Below are 18,947 nucleotides of genomic sequence, written 5' to 3' on the forward strand. Positions count from 1 at the left end.
CTATTTGGGGGATTTGTTCTTCTACTAGGGGGTTTACGAGTAGTATTATGTACCGACCCTAGTTATTCTGCCTTTTCTTTGGGAACTTGGGACCAGTTCTTGTTTATATATCTGTTTTCCGTTTTGTTATTTAATTCCTACTTTGTAGGGGGCGCACAACATCTTATTTATGTGGGAGCCATAAATGTCGTAATCATATTTGTTGTAATGTTCATAAATCGCTTAGGATGATCTAATGATAAGAATCCTTGGAGTATTGGAGATGGGCTCACTTCACTCGTTTGTATAACTATTGGTCTTTCACTAATGACTATTATCCCAGATACGTCATGGTAGAAGGGGATCTCTAAAGCATCATGTATTCATGTTGGACAGGTGTGTTTGGGTGTCTATTCCATGTGCTTTCATCGGCATCGATCTATAATTTATTGTGGGTTTATCTCCACAAATCTTGGAATATAATGCTGTCACTTCTTGCAATGGAAAGCGTAAAGAACACGCGTCTTGTGAAGATAGTGGACTAACAGTACATGATGATATGTTTGTCTTGAAGAATGCTATTAGCTTAGAATCATAAACCCAGCAAAATTGCAACCAGGTTTCGTGGTGTAGTTGGTTATCACGTCAGTCTAACACACTGAATGTCTCCGGTTCGAACCCGGGCGAAGCCACTTTATTTTATTTATGTTTTTTTCGCGTTTCTTCTTTATTCTATCTATTTTTTCATTGTGTAAAAAAAAGTAAAAAATAGGTTAATGGCCCATACAGGTCTCGAACCTGTGACCTTCGCGTTATTAGCACGACGCTCTAACCAGCTGAGCTAATAGGCCTTTTGCGTAATTTTCTTTTTGTCAGGCAATCTATTTGTTGAAACTGAATATGACTTGCACGGTACCACCTTTGTGATGTGATGAAAAGAGTAAGCAGATCACCGGAGCTCTTTTTCATATCCGTGAATTTGAAATTCACATACTCTTTTCGAATCCATGTAGTTATTTCAAGGTCGTGTAATTTTTTTTAAAGTAAACATACTTTCTTCAAATATGTGAACTATTTAATATTTGTGTACTTATTTCAAGTTGAGATATTTTTTAAAATCAAGATATTTTTTTCTAATTTGCATAAAAAAAAATCTAAATCCGTGTACTTATTTCAAGCCCGCATAAAATTTTCAATCCATGAACTTTTTTAAAATTCACGTATTCAAGTTGAGATAATTTTTTCAAATCAAGATATTTTCTCTAATTTGCGTAAAAAAATCTAAATCCGCGTACTTTTTTCAAGCCCGCATAAAATTTTCAAATTCATGAACCCTTTCCAAAAAATATACGCGGCTACGAAAATTACATGAATTTCTAAAAAGTACATGGATTAAAAAAAGTACATGAACTTGAGAAAAGTATGCAGAATTGAAAAAAATACACTAATTTCTAAAATATTCACGTCTATGATAAAAGTACCCGAATTTAAAAAGATTAAGCGGACCTGGGAAAAGTATGGGAATCCGAGTCAGCATGGTTAAAACCCTTTCCGTCATGCATCCTCTTTGTCCCCTCTAACTAATGATGCCTTTGCGGTTGAAAAACACGAGAATCTTTCCTTGTGAAAGAAGCAGCTGCGGCGGTGTGTGCTATATGTATATTATCGCATGTCTGATGATTTAACTAGAGCGGGGTGCTTTACAAAAAGAAGTGCAGATTTGCGAGGAAAGAAAGGTGCATATGGATGATGTTTGTCCATCATTCCATTGTTCCTCGTTGTTGTCAGAGTCCTTGAGTAAACAATCTGGGCGACGGCGACGGCTAGGCGAGTCAATCATGTGACCTACAAGAAAGGATGGTTACAGGAAATAGAAGCAAAAGAAAAAAAAAGATTGGGGCGAGAGAGGCTCGAACTCTCGACCTCAGGATCACTCGCATAATTTAGCTATGAGACCTACGCGCTAGCCAACTGCGCCACCGCCCCCTTGTGTTAGTATATCAAATCTAACCCTATTTAAACTGTGTCTCTCTTGTCTGTGTTGTAATTAACGCAATGCACACTTTTGTTTATGAAAAAAAACGAGTAAAAATTACATGTCCCTAGACCACCTAATGACCGCCATCGATGAAGAAATGCATAGATTAGAAGGATCAAACATGTAAACACATGACCACTGGCGAACGAAGACCGTATCCACGTGGATCCACCGAAGACAAAATCCGACATAATCCTGCAAGATCCGTTGCAGACAAAACCTCCACACGCCCTCCAAGGACACAAGAAGCAGCGCCGGAATGAGGGCTAGGGAGGGAGAACCTTATTCCGTCTAAAGACAATCACGCCGTCTCGTCTCTCTGAGCAGGACACAAACCCTAACAAAACTCAGAAAGACATTAGAAAACAAAGCTCTCCTATTGACAAAGGCCGGGATCCACTGGGCCTCCATGGCCCTAAGGCCACAAAGAACGAGGCAGACCGACGGCGACACCCACAGGAGGCACAGGAAACCCGAGAGCTGGTGGTGGCTAGGTTGAGGAGGCGGACACTTCCTATGGACGATGTAACTATTATATGATATAATAAAGCTAGTCATATCTAGCCATGATGGCCTTCCATAAAAAAAATGTGTTGCCCTGTTAGCAAACAACATCCACCGGAACATGTTTTATCTTATAACAAAATTCTTCTAAAAAATCTCCATGTCAGAAAAAGTGATAAGCAACGTGAAAGTCTCGCTCTTGTATTGTAAGATGGTGGGATGCTACAACAATAAGCAGGTCCGTTTAAGCATTGTTTTTGTTATTTTAATCAATCCGCCTAGCAAACTATAATTATTGTAATAAATTATCTTCTAGTTGGATGAATGAACCACAGACTCTCTAGTCAGCAAGCTCATGGATGATGTAACTATTATATGATATAAACAAAGCTATATTTAGCCATGATGGCTTTCCCTTAAAAACCACTTGCCCAGCTAACAAAGAAAACCGGCGAAAAAATACTATCAGTCCACAGTGGCAAGGTTAATCCAAAGTCAAACACACACTACAAGAACAAGAAGTGACAAACATCGACACCACCAGGATGACACATCAAAATCATAGCTAACCAACAATGAAAATGACACCCATAGTTGTGGCACTAAATCCCAAACTGCTGCTAACTACCCAAGATAGGGACGCTTGATTGTATAGCACTGATCTTCCCTCACCATCTTCAGAGTGCGTCCAGTAAGCTAGCGCCGCCATGGCTGAAACCAATGTCTCTCCTCAGGCGACGATGTTGTTAAACATGTTAATGTGGAGGCGTCAAGGGTTCCTGTCTTGCGCCTCACACCTGAATATCTAGGGATATAGATCTCCTGTCCTGTTACAACTCTCTCTATCCCGATCTCCTCTCTCTCTTGTATTCTGTCCGGTTACAACAACAGACTGCCTTGTACTTCACGTTTACAATCTATATAAACATCGCGGTCTCCCAATCAGGGGGTTGAGAAACTTCATTATCGCTTTCATGGTATACATAGCAGGTTTCTTCCACCACGCCTAGCCTTTCCTCATCGATCTCCCAAAACCCATCTCGCTCCGGTCTCTTCCGGCCTCAACTACAACGTCTCTGAGCCGCTCACCCAGACGAACTATGTCCTCTGGCGAGACCAGGCGTGATCCCAAATAAAGGGCGCCGGCCTATACGGCTACGTCGACCAAACCAAGGTAGAACCTTCCAAGATCATCACCACCAAGGACAAGGATGGCAAGGATCAGGTGATCACCAACCCTGCCTATGCCCCCTGGTTAATTCAAGATCAACAGATGGTCGCATATCTTCTTCGAAATCTCTCCAAGGAGGTGTTGGTTCAAGTTGCATCGATGGAAACATCACACGCGATTTGGACGGCCCTGAGCAACATGTTCTGCGCTGTATCGCTCTCCTGCATCAACAGCATTCGGGCCTCGGTCACCAACGCCTAGAAGGGCAACTAGCCGACGGCAATCTACTTCGGGCCCATGTGTGCTCTCTCCGATGAGCTTGCGGTGGTAGGCAAACCGATCGGGGAGGATGAGCTGGCGTCGTTCATCCTCGCGGGGCTTGACATGGAGTATCAGCCCATCATCTCCGCCTTGGATGCACATACTGATCCAGTCACTGTCGAGAACCTCTTCGCCATGGTAGCCAATTTCGACGAGCGCGTCGAGATGTTCCTTGGGACATGCGCCGGCAACTTCAAGTCCTCCGCCATCCTTGCTTCTCGCGACAACTAGGGAAACAACAAGGGTTCCCGTGGTCAGCAGAAGGGTGGCGGCGGCGGCGGATCTCATCTAGGTAGCAGCGGTGGCAGCTACAACAACGGCGGCGACGACGGCTACAACAATTCTGGCTACTACCCTAGCGGCTACAACAACAACAATGGTGGCGGCGGCCATTACGGTGGTGGTGGTGGCGGTGGCCATTATCATCAGGGAAACAATGGTGGCGGCTAGCCTCATCGACGCAACAACAGTGGGCGCAACAACTTTCAGGGGTATGAAGGTCGTTGTCAAATTTGCAAAAAAAAAAACTAACCATCTCTCCAAAGATTGTGATTGGCGTTATGCTGATGACACATTCCAAAAGAAAAAAGTTGCTGTTGTAGCTGATGCATCGTATGGTGTCTATACCAATTGGTACTTAGACACGGGTGCAACAAATCACATCACCGGAGAACTCGACAAGGTGACGATGCAAGAAAAATACCTTGGCCACGATCAAATTTACACCGCGGCAAACGGTGTAGGTATGAAGATTAGTCATATTCGTTAATCAATTATCAAAACTCCACATAAAAATCTAGTTCTGAAAGATATCTTGCATGTACCCAATGCTTCCAAAACTCTTCTTTCCGTCCATTGTATTACTCTTGATAATAATGTATTCCTTGAGTTTCACCCGTTCTTATTTTTGATCAAGGATCAGGCCACGAAGAGAGTTCTCCATAGGGGTACATGTGTGCAAGGACTCTATGAGCTGCTTCCTCAATATTGTCAGTTCAACAAACAAGTCTATGGTGACATCAAGCTTTCTGCTGAAGGGTGGCACAGTCGTTTAGGTCATCCCTCATTTTGCTACTGTACATCAAATTTTTAGTAAAAATAAACTCCCAATTGTTGGTGAGAAAAATTTAGAAACTATTTTTGATTCTTGTCAAAGAGCAAAAAGTCATCAGTTGCCTTATCCTATTTCTACTAGTGTGTCTACCCAGCCATTGCAACTTATTTTCTCTGATGTTTGGGGTCCGGCACCCACCTCCATTGGTAGACACTCTTACATGTGAGTTTTATTGATGATTATAGCAAATACACCGGGATATATCTTCTTAAAAAACGCTCTGACACGTTTCAAGTTTTTTGTAACTTTCAAGCACTTGTTGAACGAAAGTTTGATCGCAAAATCCTTACCATGCAATCAAACTGGGATGGTGAATATGAGAAGCTTAATTCTTTTTTCGAAAGATAGGAATTTCTCATCACGTGTCTTGCCCGCATGCTCACCGGCAAAATGGCTCCGCTGAACGGAAACATCGACACTTGTTGAAGTAGGTCTTGCCCTCCTAGCTTCTAACTCTATGCCTTTAAAATTTTGGGACAAAGCGTTTCTCACTACAGTACATCTTATCAATATGTGGCCTAGTCGTACTATTGCCAATGAAACCCACACTGAACGTCTTCTTCACGTCACACGAGATTATAATACACTTCATATTTTCGGGTGTGCCTGTTGGCCAAACCTTCGTCCCTACAACTCTAAAAAACTTATGTTTTGATCTCAACAGTGTGTCTTTCTTGGTATAATGCACAACATAAAGGTGTCAAGTGTCTTGATGTGCCCACCGGTCGTGTGTACATGTCCCGTGATGTTGTGTTTGATGAAACTCAATTCCCGTTCGCCAAACTTCATCCAAATGCCGGAGCCCTCCTTCGGAAGGAAATACTTCTCCTCCCATCTCATCTATCTGGTATTGCTCCTGTGGAAATTGATGATTGTACTGACTTAAATTTGACTAATTCTTCTAATCTGTCATTTGAGTCTGCTGCTACAGGTGAAGCATGTGCTGAAATTGTCACGATGGAGCCGCTCCAATCTTCTTCGGGATCTGAGCTTCCAGTCATGCCAGGGCCGACATGATATGTGCCGGGATCCGCTCCTTCGTCCCATCCTGCGCCCGCGCCTGCTCCGCTCCAATCTCGTGCCAGCTTGCATCGGTCTATGCCTAGGTCCGACACCGCGGGCGCGCTCCACCAACCAACATGGTTCCCGGCTGAACCTCGGGTCTACTTTTTCGTAAAAAAAAACCTTGGGTCTACACCCGGCGGGCCCCCTCTCTGGCAACCGCAGTAGGCGCGCGCTCCCAGCTGGATTCCATCCCGCCCGGATCCTCTGTGGCCGTCCCGTCTTCTCCTATGGTAACAGGCCATAGAAGATCATGTGTCTGGTTCCTCGGGATCGCCAGCCTCGATAGGGGGAGATTGGCAATTCTATTGATGTTGTTGCGTCTGGATATTCTGCGCCAACACATGTTGTTGCTACACTACCTCGTACACGTCTTCGTGTAGGTGTGATTCAACCTACAAATTATAAAGATAAATTTGTTTTGGCTGCTTCCACAGGAGAACCCCACACATAAAAGGAAGCTCTTGCTAATCCTAGTTGGAAAAAGGCTATGGAGGATGAATATCATGCTCTTCAGAAGAATAACACATGGCATTTAGTTCCCTCACGGCAAGGTAAAAATGTGATTGACTACAAGTGGGTGTTCAGGATCAAAAGAAGGTCTGATGGCACGATTAATCATTATAAAGCCAGGCTTGTTGCAAAAGGTTTTAAACAGAGGTATGACATAGATTATGAGGATACTTTCAATCATGTTGTTAATGCTGCTACCATTCGTCTTGTTCTATCCATTGATGTGTCAAGAGGGTGGAGTCTTAGACAGCTAGACATGCAGAATGCGTTTCTTCATGGTGTTCTAATAGAGAAAGTGTACATGAAGCAACCTCCTGGGTTTGAGGAAAAAAACAGACCGTCTCACATATGCATGCTTGACAGATCACTCTATTGACTGAAGCAAGCCCCCAAAGCATGGTAATCTAGGTTGAGTACAAAACTGTAACAACTTGGTTTCACTCCTTCAAAATCTGACACATCACTGTTTATTTACAATAAGTCAAACACTTCAGTTTTTGTGCTTCTCTATGTTGATGACATTATTGTCACAAGCTCATCTAATGAAGCCAGGGGCGGAGGCAGGATTGGAGCTTAAACAGAGCCGAACATGGTGATTCCCGCTTAGAGGGGGCCAAGAAAGCTAATTTTATCTAAACATCATGTCTAAACTAGCCTTAAGTACAAAATCATTTGTATTGTTCAAAGCCATAGGGGGAGCCAGGGCCCCTGTTGGTCCCCCCTAGCTCCACCACTGAATTAAGCGGTGAGAGCTCTCTTGTCAGATTTGAACTCACAATTTGCTCTTGAGGATCTTGGTGACTTGCATTTTTTTCCTTGGCATTGAGGTCAAGAGAAACAAAGAAGGTGGTCTTCATCTTTCTCAGGAAAAGTATGCTACAGATCTTTTGAGGAGAGTTGGGTTGCAGGGTTGCAAACCTTCCCCAACACCTTGGTCTAGTTCAGAGAAACTTACACTTGCTGAAGGAGAACTCTTGAATCAAGAGGATGGCACCAAATACAGAAGTCTGGTGGGTGCGCTTCAGTACTTGACTCTCACCAGGCCTGATATCTCCTTCGTAGTAGTAAACAAGGTTTGTCAGTATCTTCATGCACCAACCACTGCTCATTGGACGACAGCCAAACCTATACTGAGATATGTGAAAAACACTCTAAGTGTTGGTATAACCTTCAGTAAGTCATCATCCACTCTTGTTAGTGCATTCTCTGATTCTGACTGGGCAGGTTGCTTGGATGATAGAAGATTAACTGGTGGCTTTGAAGTGTTCTTTGGTCCCAACTTGATCTCTTGGTGTGCAAAGAAACATGCCATGGTTTCCAGATCTAGTACTAAGGCAGAATACAAAGCACTTGCCAAAGCAAAAGCTGAAATTATTTGGGTGAAGTCTATGCTTAAGGAACTTGGCATATATAACACTCAGACACCTTGTCTTTGGTGTGACAATCTTGGTGCGACCTACTTGTCAGCTAATCATGTGTTTCATGCACGTACTAAACACATTGATATCGATTATCACTTTGTGAGGGAAACGGTTGCTAACAAGGAGTTAGACATTCGATTTGTTCACTTGGAGGATCAAGTTGCTGACGGGTTTACAAAGGCGCTGGCTACAAGGCCGTTTGAGGAGTTTAAGCGTAATTTAAACCTGCACAGTTCAGATTAAGGGAGGGTGTTAAACATGTTAATGTGGAGGCGTCAAGGGTTCCTGTCTTGCACCTCACACCTGAATATGTAGGGATATAGATCTCATGTCCTGTTACAACTCTCTCTATCCCGATCTCCTCTCTCTCTCTCTCTTGTATTCTGTCCGGTTACAACAACGAACTGCCTTGTACTTCACATTTACAATCTTCTAGCAAAAAGGCTCGTGCATTTTTTCGGATTGAGAATTGAAAAAATGATCATTTTTTGAATTTTTCAGATTTTGAAAATCATTCTTATTTCTCAAATTTTGTTCACAAACTCAAAAAATGTTTGAGTATATCAAAAAATGGTCAGAAGTTTCCAAATTTGTTCAGAATTTCCAAAAAAATCACAGTTTCAGAAAATGATCACTTTCTACAAAAGTTGTTTGCCCTTTCTGGATGAAGCTTGAAATTTCACTGTTTGTTTGCATTGTTAAATAATATGTTCACAATTTTCAAAAACGTTCCTGTTTTCCAAATTTGTTCAAAACTTGAAAAAGTGTTAAGGATTTTAAAAAAGTTCTTCATGTCTTCAAAAATTGTTTAGATGTATGAAAATTGTTCCTGTTTTTGTGATTTTTGTTCACAAATGAAACAAATGCTTGAGAATTGAAAAAATGATCATTTTTTGAATTTTTCGGATTTTGGACATCATTCCTGTTTCTCAAATTTTGTTCACAAACTCAAAAAATGTTTGAGTATATCAAAAAATGGTCAGAAGTTTCCAAATTTATTCAGAATTTCCAAAAAAATCACAGTTTCAAAAAATGATCACTTTCTAAAAAATTGTTCGCCCTTTTTGGATGAAGTTTGAAATTTCACTATTTGTTTGCATTGTTAAATAATATGTTCACAATTTTCAAAAACGTTCCTGTTTTCCAAATTTGTTCACAACTTGAAAAAGTGTTAAGGATTTTAAAAAGTTCTTCATGTCTCCAAAAATTGTCCAGAGGTATAAAAATTGTTCCTGTATTTCTGATTTTTGTTCACAAATGAAACAAATGCTTGAGAATTGAAAACATGATCATTTTTTGTATTTTCGGATTTTGAAAATCATTCTTGTTTCTCAAATTTTGTTCACAAACTCAAAAAATGTTTGAGTATATCAAAAAATGGTCAGGAGTTTCCAAATTTGTTCAGAATTTCCAAAAAAGTCACAGTTTCAAAAAAAGATCACTTTCTACAAAAATTGTTCACCCTTTTTGATGAAGCATTTCTGGAGCCTGAGTGGATTCAGGCTATGCAAGAAGAATTACATCAGTTCGAGCTCAACAATGTCTAGGAACTGGTCAAACGTCCAGATCCTCGCAAGCACAACATCATTGGCACAAAATGGATCTACCGCAACAAGCAAGATGAAAATGGCCTTGTGGTGAGGAATAAGGCACGACTTGAGGAAGAGAAGTGGAAGTATGAAGAAGGACGAAGATTGAAGAAAGTGCAATACAAGAAACAACACTACCTCAAGGACAATGTCCTCACTCTCACTCTAGATCAGCTCCTTGCCTTGCAACAGGAAATCAAACAACTGAGTGATGACTTTGCCCGCTACTATGCTGATTGGAAGGGTGCAAAGGTTCGGTTCATCAATCTGACGAAGACTTTCTCTTCAACTACCTCTGCTCCGGTGCATGTTGAAATTCCTCAGGCTGAAGCATCTACCCAGCCCACTGAAGAACATGCCAGCACCGCTGATGTCAGTAGGGCTGCTGAAGAAAATGACAGTACCAGGGCTGATGACTCAATTCCTGCCGCTGATGATATTGCCAGGGCATCCACTAGTGATGCGCCTGAGGAAAGTGAACAAGTCAGGGCAACTGCAACATTTGCTCCTGAAGAAAATTCACCTCCTGTACCTACAACAACTCCAATCCTTCCATCTGCATCAGATGTGAAGAAGACAAAGGCTGCAGAACGTGCAGCGATGAGAAAGAGGAAGGCATCAACTTTTTCAAATTCTTCAGTTCCGAAAAAGATGAAGACTCTGATCAGTTCAATTGACAATCCAATTGATGTCGTTCCTGTTTAATCAATGCCATCAAATGACCTTGTTCCTTACGGTGAAGAATATGAGATTCCCGCGGAATCTGATGAAGAAACTCCATCTGCTCCTTCGACAGAGCAGTTGGACGAAGAAATTGAAGTGGATAAGATCCCTTCAACTCCAGTCATTTCCTCACCTATGCCTCAGTTCACTGCTGAAGAGGCAAGTGTTCAAGAACTTGAAGATGAGGATGTGGACATCGGATGTACCACACCAGTGCTGAATGATGACTTTTGGGAAAGTCCGCACCCCAATTCTCCATTGTTCACTCCTCTCCAAGCTGTTCCTCAGTCCCCAGTCGCTATAGAAGTACGAGTGGAATCTGATGAACCTCGTGCAACCTCGTCCATCCATGAGGAAATTCCAGCCACTAGTGATGATGAAAATGTGAATGAAGAAGTAATGACTCAGGCTGCAACTGCAGAAGAAACTGAAATTCCTCAGCATGAGGAACCTGAGATTACGATTCCTGAGGTGGTACTACAAATCACTGACATGCCTCAGCCCAGGCCAAAGAATCCCTTCTCCAAGAAGCCAAAATTCAAGGCTGATGATTTCTTCGGCGAGCACATATTCTTCACTGAATTCAACCCTTATGACAATGCTCGTCTTAGAAGGAAGCGTTTCTGGACTACCAGCCAGGCAAACTTCTATTCCTCAATTCTCTTTGACAAGGACAAAGTCTTCGATCATGAGCACATTCCTCATGTGGACATGGAATCTATGCCTTGCTTCACGCTGGTTCTAAGTATGCTTCACGATGCAGGCTTGCTGAATTTCTGCTCTGACATCGTTGATTGGAATGAAGAGCTTATTCTTCAGTTCTACGCAACTTTGCATATCACAGGCAATGCTGCTAACGTCAACTCATGGGTGTTGGACTGGATGACTGAAAACACTCACTACAAGGCACCAGCCTCTGAATTGCTTCGTGCCTTGCCAATCAGTCCTCCACCAGAAGGCGCTCGCTATCTGTATGATGAACCTGAACTTACTGATCACTATATGCAAGTGCTCATGAATACGCTAAAGCCTGGACAAGCCCAAAGGACCAAATTCCTCGTGAAGGATTTGTTGTATGTGCCGAGAACCATCTACCGCATTCTGACGAAGACCATGAGTCCAATAAAAGGTCATGATTCATCTGATGAAGAAATTATGGGGATGATGAAGAATATGCTCTTCAACATCATGCGTGGTATCCCTATCAATTACCATGATTTCTTCATGAGGACTCTTGCGAATGTTGCACTTTCACCATTTGAGCTGAAGTCTTATGCTCCATGGATCATGAGATTCCTTAGATCAAGGTCTTCACTCAACTACAAGGCTGATACTCTTAACCATGGCAGCTACTTGCCTCCAATTGAAGTCCTCAAGCGAACAATTTCCTCATCCGATGAGAAGGGAAAGTCACCAGCTGTGATCGATGAAGGCATTCGTCCATTGGATGGTCAGTTCCGCAAAGCTGCATCTTATTCCACGAATGATGACTCTGCCACACATGATTCTGCTGCCAATGCTCCAAAGTCAAGTCCTCAAGCTACTGCTCCTCGTGTGATGACAGACCATGAACTGCTTATAAGTCTTCACCAGAAGCTCGATCGGAATCACAAATGGGTTAAGCATCAGTTTGGCTCTATTCTTCACAACATGACCTCTACACATAATGCAGTGAAGAAAAACCACTACTACCTCCATGAAGTGTTTGATCGCACCTGGGCTATTCGGTCACATCTATATGGTGAAGAAGATCTGAAGCAAATGGGCTTCAAGGAAGACTTTGAGTGGTCTGCACCTCCACCGAAGAGATACAAGAAGGTCAAGGTTCCTCCACTGGTCGCAAGCTCATATTCTTCATCAGGCGCCACGGACGAGCATGAAGACTTGGACGACACTGCAGCAGGCCCTACAACGACTCAAGACCCTGACAACACTAGCGCTCCTCCATCATCATGATATTCTTCAGGGGCGTTAGTCCTCAGTTTCAACCCTTTTGGTCATTCGATGACAAAGGGGGAGAAATTTGAGTTAGTCTTCAAGCGGATCTATATATGGGCGTTTTTTTGCTAAATTACAACTCTCGTTCTTCTGATGACTTTGCTGGATCGAGTTGTAATCTTAAACTCTATGGTGGCTTGATACTTTTGTTGTGTTCTTCTGCATGCTTATTCCTCATTAATGTTAATGCACGCATGCTGAATTACATCAGTCACCATATTTCATCATGCATTTCAAATTCCTCATATTATATGTCAAATGCGTGTATGAATTACAGGATATAGGGGGAGATCTCCATGATTATACTCATCAAGTGTGCATTGCTTCAAAAGAAAATTCCTCATGTTGCACATCTTCAGGGGGAGTTCTTCTATATCTTGCAATCAAATTCCTCAATATCAGTATTTACACTTCATACGATTATCCCCGTTGAAAACATAACCTATATTGTCATCAATCACCAAAAAGGGAGATTGTAAGTGCATCTAGTGCCCCTTAGTGATTTTGGTGTATTGAAGACTTATAGGTTAAGGGACTGATGCGTTTGTGAGTGTACACAGGTCTATAAGTCTATGAGGAGTTTGATATTTATAGAGAAAGTCGACCCCTAAAAATGAAGTTCTTCGACTGAAGACTTTGGATTTCTGAAGACTTTCTGAAGACTTTGAAAGTGAAGAAATTGGTGTGACCTTGAAGACTTGGTAATCATTCGAGGAACATGAAGCATGAAGACTTTTTTTTGTAGTTTCATTTTCTCTTTCTTGAGTCATAGGAAACACCGTACTGTTAAAGGGGGCTGAGGAAATATTAAGGAAAAGTTTCCATGTGATGCTCAACTCAAAATCCTACACCTACCAATCCCTTCGAGCGAAGCCATTGGAAATCTCGCACAGTTCAGTCATATTCTTCAGTGACAGAGACAAAGTTCTTCTGGTCTCTGAGGAATTTGTTCTAACTGAAGAGTTAGGAATTCACTAGTGCGGATTGCCTACCAAGTGAGGAACATGATAGCCCTGAGAATTCGAACCCCAAATATTCCGCCCGTTGATGTGCTACGTGCCAGCTGTCCCAAAATATCTACCCACCTAACAGTCATATCGGACAAAGGCATTTATGTCTTATCATGTCGGGCTGCTCCCCGGCTATAAATAGCCCCCCCCCTACAACCACTAGTTGGTTGGCTGCTCCGAGAGAACCTGACACTTGTCATTTGAGAGGAACTCATCCTCCGAGGACTTTGAGTGAAAATCATCAAGTGAGGAAATCCCAAACCCAAACCTAAAAAACCCCAAGTGATTGAGCATCACTGAAGAGATTGATCCTGCGTGGATCCGATGCTTGTTTCCTTTGAAGATTGTGCTTCTTCCAGACGGTTAGACGTCAAGGTCTAGAGCATCCAAGAGGAATTGTGGATCGCCGAGTGACCTAGTTTGTGAGGGTTCAGATGTCACCTGAAGACTTACCACGAGTGATTGGGCGAGGTCTGTGTGACTTTAGCTCAAGGAGAATACGGTGAGGACTGTGTGTCCGGGACTGGGTGTCCTCGAGTTTTAATACTCAGCCGCTCCAACCAGATGTACAACTGAGACAGCAGCTGGAACTGGTCTACCAAATTATTGTCTTCACCGAGCTACTGGTTCTATTTCCTCAACTCTTTAAATTCCTCATGTATGTTGTTGTGTGCCTGTTCATATCTTTTTGAAGACATTGACTGAAGACTTTCTCAATTTCCTCAGTTCTATTTCTCCAGTTTGTCCGTCTTCTTCCTTGTGTTACCCTGTGTTTATGCTTTCTGTACTCTGTGCTTGTCTTCATTTCATCATGATGACTATGCTTTTTTCTGTTATGTTCCTTTCTGAGTACTTATTCCGCTGCAAGTAGTTCTTCATTTAGGAATTTCCTCACCAGCAAATTCCTGAGTGAAGAATTCATAAAAATCGCCAATTCACCCCCCCCCCCCTCTAGTCGATATAACGCACTTTCACACTCGGTAAAGCCACCTAATGAAGAAACACAAAATGTGGGCACTTCGTCCTGATTGGTTGGAATGGGGTGGGTCTGGATCGATGAGTTGGCATCACATAATAGATTAGCACAACAAAATTTCTCTCTCTCTCTCTCCCTCTCTCTCTCTCTTATCGTTCCAATCTGTCTCATAGGCTACCTACAATTGCTCCTCTTCGTCGTTGGTGCCAACACTGCTCCACTCCCCCTACCTTTGCTGCTCCTCTTCTTCTTGGAGAATCCAACAGGAGATATAAGCCATGGTAGACGTCATCACCGGACGCACGACGACCTCCTAATACCGAGCTGGTGCGTCGCTCCCTCTTTATACCTTGCAAGTCGTCCCCACCAGTCCGGGCTCTAGCTGCTCCATGAGCGTTGTCTCCATCGCGACTAGTGTTGGAAATATACCCTAGAGGCAATAATAAATGTTATTATTTATTTCCACGTTTGTAAGTCATATTCATATTTCTTTGCTAGAATTGATGTGGCTCTTGAATGTGAGATTCCAAGAAAAAGTCATATGCATGTGTAGAAACATAAACGCAAAGTACGTTCCTAGTCTCGCCTCTCCATATTGGGAGATTACACAGTTCAAACAATTAAGAATTTTTCTGATCTTGAATTCAAGAAAGATTACTAATTACTAAACTTTGATTTTGCCTTTTTGTTATAAAAACTAATAATTATTTATTAAACTAAAAAACTAACTACCGCTTATTGGAAATTATTTCTTAGTCCGAATCATACTAGATTTTTGTGATATAATATAATTTCTAACTATACAATGTATACACAGAAAATTTACCCTAATCCATTTTTCCTCTTGAATCCTTTAGTTTTAGTGAGCACATGAAAATTTAATACTATTAATTTCTTATTACCCATAATGGATTTACCTGGACCAATAGATGAGATTCTTATGCTATTTGGGGGATTTGTTCTTCTACTAGGGGGTTTACGAGTAGTATTATGTACCGACCCTAGTTATTCTGCCTTTTCTTTGGGAACTTGGGACCAGTTCTTGTTTATATATCTGTTTTCCGTTTTGTTATTTAATTCCTACTTTGTAGGGGGCGCACAACATCTTATTTATGTGGGAGCCATAAATGTCGTAATCATATTTGTTGTAATGTTCATAAATCGCTTAGGATGATCTAATGATAAGAATCCTTGGAGTATTGGAGATGGGCTCACTTCACTCGTTTGTATAACTATTGGTCTTTCACTAATGACTATTATCCCAGATACGTCATGGTAGAAGGGGATTTCTAAAGCATCATGTATTCATGTTGGACAGGTGTGTTTGGGTGTCTATTCCATGTGCTTTCATCGGCATCGATCTATAATTTATTGTGGGTTTATCTCCACAAATCTTGGAATATAATGTTGTCACTTCTGGCAATGGAAAACGTAAAGAACACACGTCTTGTGAAGATAGTGGACTAACAGTACATGATGATATGTTTGTCTTGAAGAATGCTGTTAGCTTATAATCATAAACCCAGCAAAATTATAACCAGGTTTCGTGGTGTAGTTGGTTATCACGTCAGTCTAACACACTGAAGGTCTCCGGTTCGAACCCGGGCGAAGCCATTTAAGTTTTTGTTTTATTTTTTTCCATGTGTAAAAAAAAAGTAAAAAAAAAATGTTAATGGCCCATACAGGTCTCGAACCTGTGACCTTCGCGTTATTAGCACGAAGCTCTAACCAGCTGAGCTAATAGGCCTTTTGCGTAATTTTTTTTTGTTAGGCAATCTATTTGTCGAAACTGAATATGACTTGCACGGTACCACCTTTGTGATGTGATGAAAAGAGTAAGCAGATCACCGGAGCTCTTTTTCATATCCGTGAATTTGAAATTCACATACTCTTTTCGAATCCATGTAGTTATTTCAAGGTCGTGTAATTTTTTTAAAGTAAACATACTTTCTTCAAATATGTGAACTAATTAATATTTCTGTACTTATTTCAAGTTGAGATATTTTTTAAAATCAAGATATTTTTTTCTAATTTGCGTAAAAAGATCTAAATCCGTGTACTTATTTCAAGCCGGCATAAAATTTTCAATCCATGAACTTTTTTAAAATTCACGTACTTGTTTCAAGTTGAGATAATTTTTTCAAATCAAGATATTTTCTCTAATTTGCGTAAAAAAATCTAAATCCGCGTACTTTTTTCAAGCCCGCATAAAATTTTCAAATTCATGAACCCTTTCCAAAAAATATACGCGGCTACTAAAACTACATGAATTTCTAAAAAGTACATGGATTAAAAAAAGTACATGAACTTGAAAAAAGTATGCAGAATTGAAAAAATACACTATTTTCTAAAATATTCACGTCTATGATAAAAGTACCCGAATTTAAAAAGATTAAGCGGACCTGGGAAAAGTATGGGAATCCGAGTCAGCATGGTTAAAACCGGGTGGGATAGCACCAAAACCGGTCAAACCGTGACCAGGAATGAATCTTGCCCGGTTTCAGTAGTTAAGGGTGCAAGTTGTCTGGTTTTAAAGTTGAGGAATCAAATCTAGACTTCATCGGAAATTGAGGGACCAAAAATAAACTTTTCACTTTTCCATGGTATCCCTCCCTTCTCTATACCTGGACAGGAAAATAACGGCTGGCATGCATGGATCACCCAAGTCGCCACATGAAATACCGGCTACCTCACTTAATCGATCATCATCATGTGAATATTTACTTTGCGAAGCCATGGAAGTATACACGGGGATAAAAGTTACATATCCATCTTATAATGAGAAGAAAAAATTAAGAAGAGGATGAATCATAAGAAAAACCATCACAACAGCAAGTAGGAAACCATCTTTGCTCGAAGGAGCCATCTACACAATACAGCAATAAATCTTCGCCCTTGTCTAGTTTCCCATTTCACTGTCCACTCTTGTAGATATTTGTCTTTGTTCGGTCTTTTTTATCACAGTTGTTGACTTTATGTGATGTGATGTGTGCGCAAATCATCATGCAATACTTACGGACATAATAATAAAGCTATATTTATTATACAAAAGGGAAAAAATACACAAAATCCTTTTTCAGTTCCATTTTTTTCATCGGTGAAAGATGGATGCTGGTAACGAACCAGGTAGCATCATGTACGAATAAGAGTTGTTACAAATTTTCTTACGTTGATTTTTGATGATAATATGGATGTGTCATCTGTTTTGAAGAATTTTCTAGTGTATGTTGTTGTGCTTGGTTTGGTTCTGTAGAAAAGGGTGTGTACCAAGATGGAATGCCATAACCATTTCCGTCATGCATCCTCTTTGTCCCCTCTAACTAATGATGCCTTTGCGGTTGAAAAACACGAGAATCTTTCCTTGTGAAAGAAGCAGCTGCGGCGGTGTGTGCTATATGTATATTATCGCATGTCTGATGATTTAACTAGAGCGGGGTGCTTTACAAAAAGAAGTGCAGATTTGCGAGGAAAGAAAGGTACATATGGATGATGTTTGTCCATCATTCCATTGTTCCTCGTTGTTGTCAGAGTCCTTGAGTAAACAATCTGGGCGACGGCGACGGCTAGGCGAGTCAATCATGTGACCTACAAGAAAGGATGGTTACAGGAAATAGAAGCAAAAGAAAAAAAAGATTGGGGCGAGAGAGGCTCGAACTCTCGACCTCAGGATCACTCGCATAATTTAGCTATGAGACCTACGCGCTAGCAAACTGCGCCACAGCCCCCTAGTGTTAGTATATCAAATCTAACCCTATTTAAACTGTGTCTCTCTTGTCTGTGTTGTAATTAACGTAATGCACACTTTTGTTTATGAAAAAATACGAGTAAAAATTACATGTCCCTAGACCACCTAATGACCGCCATCGATGAAGAAATGCATAGATCAGAAGGATCAAACATGTAAACACATGACCACTGGCGAACGAAGACCGTATCCACGTGGATCCACCGAAGACAAAATCCGACATAATCCTGCAAGATCCGTTGCAGACAAAACCTCCACACGCCCTCCAAGGACACAAGAAGCAGCGCCGGAATGAGGGCTAGGGAGGGAGAACCTTATTCCGTCTAAAGACAATCGCGCCGTCTCGTCTCTCTGAGCAGGACACAAACCCTAACAAAACTCAGAAAGACATTAGAAAACAAAGCTCTCCTATTGACAAAGGCCGGGATCCACTGGGCCTCCATGGCCCTAAGGCCACAAAGAACGAAGCAGACCGACGGCGACACCCACAGGAGGCACAGGAAACCCGAGAGCTGGTGGTGGCTAGGTTGAGGAGGCGGACACTTCCTATGGACGATGTAACTATTATATGATATAATAAAGCTAGTCATATCTAGCCATGATGGCCTTCCATAAAAAAACGTGTTGCCCTGTTAGCAAACAACATCCACGGGAACATGTTTTATCTTATAACAAAATTCTTCTAAAAAAAATCTCCATGTCAGAAAAAGTGATAAGCAACGTGAAAGTCTCGCTCTTGTATTGTAAGATGGTGGGATGCTACAACAATAAGCAGGTCCGTTT

General features: G+C 41.5%; 5 non-coding genes across 5 annotated transcripts; 2 read left to right on the forward strand and 3 right to left on the reverse strand.

The window, feature by feature from the left end:
* Window positions 1-597: 597 nt before the first annotated feature.
* Window positions 598-671, forward strand: TRNAV-AAC (transfer RNA valine (anticodon AAC)). The gene has a single exon. It is a non-coding gene; the product is annotated as a tRNA-Val (tRNA).
* An 85-nt stretch (window positions 672-756) lies between these two features.
* On the reverse strand, window positions 757-830 carry TRNAI-AAU (transfer RNA isoleucine (anticodon AAU)). Its single transcript has one exon. It is a non-coding gene; the product is annotated as a tRNA-Ile (tRNA).
* A 1,044-nt stretch (window positions 831-1,874) lies between these two features.
* On the reverse strand, window positions 1,875-1,965 carry TRNAM-CAU (transfer RNA methionine (anticodon CAU)). The gene is given in 2 exon segments: window positions 1,875-1,910; window positions 1,928-1,965. It is a non-coding gene; the product is annotated as a tRNA-Met (tRNA).
* A 13,994-nt stretch (window positions 1,966-15,959) lies between these two features.
* TRNAV-AAC (transfer RNA valine (anticodon AAC)) lies at window positions 15,960-16,033 on the forward strand. Its single transcript has one exon. It is a non-coding gene; the product is annotated as a tRNA-Val (tRNA).
* Window positions 16,034-16,092: 59 nt separating this feature from the next.
* TRNAI-AAU (transfer RNA isoleucine (anticodon AAU)) lies at window positions 16,093-16,166 on the reverse strand. The gene has a single exon. It is a non-coding gene; the product is annotated as a tRNA-Ile (tRNA).
* Between the last annotated feature and the right edge of the window lie 2,781 nt (window positions 16,167-18,947).

This window comes from Triticum aestivum, chromosome 3B (genome assembly GCF_018294505.1).
Source record: "Triticum aestivum cultivar Chinese Spring chromosome 3B, IWGSC CS RefSeq v2.1, whole genome shotgun sequence".
Lineage (NCBI taxonomy): Eukaryota > Viridiplantae > Streptophyta > Magnoliopsida > Poales > Poaceae > Triticum > Triticum aestivum.